The 4,746-nt window shown below is 37.1% G+C and overlaps 1 protein-coding gene across 1 annotated transcript in view; it reads left to right on the top strand.

Moving 5' to 3' along the window:
• Window positions 1-3,667: 3,667 nt before the first annotated feature.
• LOC106874480 (zinc finger protein castor homolog 1) overlaps window positions 3,668-4,746 on the top strand; it is a 170,952-nt gene continuing 169,873 nt past the window's right edge. The window contains exon 1 of the mRNA XM_052972054.1: window positions 3,668-4,143. The gene's annotated coding sequence lies outside the window, so the exon portion shown is untranslated. The remainder of the gene's footprint in view (window positions 4,144-4,746) is intronic.

The following is a 4,746-nucleotide window of genomic DNA, read 5'->3' as shown; positions in this document are numbered from 1 at the left end:
TCTTATGCTTTATGCCTATAGTAGAAAGGGTTATTATTTCTGGCGTAAGACAAAATATCTTGCTGTATTTCTTCTGGTACTTTATGATCTGAGTTCAAACCCCTCCGAGGTCAACTTTAACTTCCGTCCTTCCTAGAGCCGATAAAATAACGTAACAGTCAAGCCCAAAGATTGATGTAATCTAGTAACAGCCTCTCTTTAAGAATTGTTTGGCTCGTGCCTGCATTAGAAATCGCTATTAGTGAACTAATTTCTTTCAACACACCTATCCACATCAAGAATCTTGCACACCAAATACACATAAGAAATATTAGCCAACCTTTTGTTCAATCTGAACTCCATTGTCTTTGTACCGCCTCTCAGAGTTTAAGATAGATCCTTGAGGTGATTAAAAGAAACAATTCGTTTATTTTTCATTTTTTGTCTTCTTTCGTATTTTCTATGTAATATTCTCGTCGGCGAGCTGGCAGAAAGGTTAGCACGCTGGGCGAAATGCTTAGCGGAATTTCTTATGTCTTTATGTTTTGAGTTCAATTTCCGCCGAGGTCGACTTTGCCTTTCATCCTTTCGGAGTCGATAAATTAAGTACCAGTTACGCACTGGGTCGATGTAATCGACTTAATCCTTTTGTCCTTGTTTGTCCCCTCTATGTTTAGCTCCTCGTGGGTAATAAAGAAATAAGAAACGTTAGCATGCCGGGCGAAATGCTTAGCGGTATTTCATTTGTCTTTATGTTCTGAGTTCAAATTCCGCTGAGGTTGACTTTGCCTTTCATCTTTTCGGGGGTCGATAAATTAAGTACCAGTTGCCTTGTACCTAGAGTAGAAAAGAATATTCTTGGTGCTCGTCTTTCTCAGACTTCTAATATAAACGACAGAAGAGTCGGTTGTATAGAATGTCTCGCTATCTGTCACATCTGCGACAAAGCATATACCTACACAAGTCCATTGTTCTAAAAGTTTTGAAAAAACAAAGTTGGAAGAGATGTACACTCCTGTAGATATGTCGTGATAAAATGGTCTCTAATTTAGAAATCGGTAATTTGACTGAACAAATATTTCTTGGATTTCTAGTTAAGATCCTTATTCTGACTGCAATTTCAAATCTCACTCGAAGTCAACTTAACTTTTCAATCTTTTTGTTCGTGGTGAATGGATCGATAAAACATAAAAAATATCGCTTTAATTTTTTTTATATATACCGTATTGTTTCTGTGTTGGCTCTGAAACTTATGGTCATTTCGTCTGTTTTTACATTCTGAGTTCAAATTCCATTGAGGTCGACTTTGCCTTTCATCCTTTAGGGAATCGATGAAATAAGTACCAGTTGAGTACTGGGTCGATGTAATCGACTAGTCTTCTCCCGCCAAATTTCAGACCTTGAGCCTTCAGTAGAATGAATTATCATTACTAAGGCAGCATTCGGGACAAAATACTTAACAGCATTTCTTTCGGCTGAGTTCAAATGCTGTCTAGGTCAACTTGGCTTTTCATTCTTTCGGGGTCGATGAAATGACTAGTAGTCGAGCACTGGAGTCGATATAATCAATTGTCCTCCTCCACTAACAATCCAGGCCTTGTACGTATAGTAGAAACGATTATTATATTAGGGCAAACTTCCCCTGAAATCCCTATCCTTTTGCAGACCGCTAAAATAAAACACAAAGTAAGTACTCAGAACTATACCTTACCCCATCGGAGCCGTTTTAACAATATTATGGGCTCCCGAACAAAGCAAAGCAATTCATAAGGTCCTTTATGAATTATTTATTGTGCAAAGCATAAACATACACAGCTTAGAAATGCGACCCTACGACCCGTGGCCCCAAACTTGAGCAGCTGCCCATGCTTTCGGACGGCATTACCTCCACTAAATAAATACCAGGCTCTGTGTCTATTGTCGGTTTTGTTATTGTGGATCCGTCGCTTTGTTATTGTATTGCTTGATATTAATGACGATGGTGATGGAGATGGTTATGGTGGCATTGTTGATGATAGTGGTGGTGGTGGTGGTGGTGTTGACAGTTTTTTTTTGACAAGATTTCTTTCAAGTTTTGTGGTTTGAGGTTGGCAAGCGACGACAACGGAAACAGGTAAGTTTATAAAAGTTCTGTGTAGATATGTATTTATTTATGGGTGGGTGTATATTTTTATGTTTACATGACTACGGTCTCTCTCTCTCTCTCTCTCTCTCTGACACACATGTACGTTTTATATGCAGGAAATTGCATATATACCTAGTGTATGTATGTGTGTAAATATATATATATATATATATATATATATATAGACATATACATTATATAATTATATATAATTACGCATGTCTGCATGTATATATACATTATATTATATATGATTATGTGTGTGTATATATATATATATATATATATATATATATATATATATATATACATGTATGTGTATGTATGAGCCTGCGTAGTTATTTCAGTGTGTACATGTGTACGTATACATGTATGTGTGTGTGTGTGTAGCGGCAGTAAGTTTCTGGACACACACACATACACACACACACACCTGTCAAATACAACTTGTTACTAATAGTAATGAAAGCAATATTGACAACAACAACGATTAACAATCGTACCCGTGTGACAACAATAACAACAACATCATCAATAACGATTATAATTATTAATTAATAACCTGTGCATTAGAATATACATAATTAAAATTATTTTTGTGTGTTTATGTTACCCTTGTGGCTAATATAAACATTTGTTAACAGTGGCGAATTAGCAGTATCATCAGAATGTTTGACCAGAAAAAAAAAAAAAATTATCCTGAGATATTTTAGTTACAGCTTTTTATACTCTGAGTTCGAATCCCGCCGAAGTCGTCTTTGCTCGTTTATCTTTCCGGGGGTCGATAACATAAAGTTTCAGGAATTTGTAAGGGAGCAGCTCAAAGTTTACCGCGTTCTTACAATTTCTGGCCTCGTGCTTATGTTAGAAATCATTATTATTTAACTTCAGCAGCAGCAGCAATTTTCAAGCATGCAAAGGCACCCTATTGTCAACACTACCCCATCAATGTGGTCGTTTGACATGCTAGAAATAGCAGTGAAATCTTCCCTAAATCACACCCTACCGTCGTAGAAAAAGAGACAAAAAGACTTAGTGGAATGCCATTCTGGGTTTCCCACTACACGTAGGAAAAAGGCGGGATGGTCACAGCAGGAATGTCTTACTAGATATAACAGTCAAATTTCCCTCAAATCACACCCTACCGCCGTAGATTGAAAAAAGAGAAAAAGATTATATCATCTTGAGTTCCCTTAACACGTACGGAAAAAGACGGGATGGTCATGGCAGGGATGTTTTTGATTATAGGTCTAGCCGGTCAGAGCTGACCTGGTGCTAGACAAACAACAGTCTCATTCTCACATACACATATATAAATACATTGACACAACGAGCTCATACCTCTGTATGTATATACACATACATACACACGCCATCGCCGCCCTCACTACAACCTGTCTCATACATTCAAGCACATACACATACAGCACCATCAGTTGCACACTTCCATATATATGTGTGTGTGTGTGTACTACAATTCCTGTACTTTCACGCACTCACCTCATACATACATAGCCCCCCCCCCATATATATATCTATATCTATCTATATGTATATACACACACACCCCTAACCATCACCTCGAACAGTCCCCATATAGTCTCGCATACATAAACATTCTACCATCTCTCTCACACACACATATGCAAATACACTTATTCATAGACATTCACATACATACACATAACATACATGTTGTATATTAGTCACACACACACACAAACACTTAACTTACATCTATTATGCTAGTCACATACAAATATATGTATATACATATGCACACGTAACATACATTATCATGTTATTCACACATACACATACATATTAGCAGGCCAGTCCTACTCTTGTACATACACATACACACACACATACACACATGTTAACAGGTCAGTCTCCACACTTGTACATACACACACATATTATCAGGTCAGTCCCTGCACTTATACACACATACACACACACAAGAGACTTCGCAATCTGTCAGACTTACGTCGGAACTTCAGACATGTATAACGGAACTTTATAATCTTTCTCAGCCGGTAGGTGGGTTTTTCTTTTTTCTTTCTCCTATTTATTTTCAATTAATTTTTCTTTTCCTGTTAAAATTTAAACTTTCTTCATTCTATGCGTCTACCACATCGGTCCAGTTTTGCCAGTCCAGCCTCTAAACGACCACCTGCACCTCTTTTTAACTTCCCCTGCATTGGGCACCCTTGTGTGTGTGTGTATATATATATATATAGGCGATCTTTAATATATACATACCCTAACATTTACGCTACACAAACATGTGGTAGATTTGGGATTTGTTGCATGTTACATAGACGGTGTGGTTTTATAAAGGCTAGCGTGTGGGCATACATCCAACCATCTACATACATGCAATGTTATCTTAAGATATGGACACACTGCAGTTGTTTAGGCACCACACGGGTCTAGGGGCCCAATTCTTAAAATCTGTTTGCAGCAGCTTGCTATCAACAAATCAATAATTATAGGGCCTATAATATTACGAAGGCCGCCCTGTATGTGTGTATATAAAAAACGCACACAAGTATTGACTTTGTTTTATATATCCATAGATCGCCTAATGGGATATATATATATATATATATATATATATATATATATATATATATATA

Source organism: Octopus bimaculoides, chromosome 12 (assembly GCF_001194135.2).
Source record: "Octopus bimaculoides isolate UCB-OBI-ISO-001 chromosome 12, ASM119413v2, whole genome shotgun sequence".
Lineage (NCBI taxonomy): Eukaryota > Metazoa > Mollusca > Cephalopoda > Octopoda > Octopodidae > Octopus > Octopus bimaculoides.
This window is presented reverse-complemented; position numbering and strand designations above follow the sequence as displayed.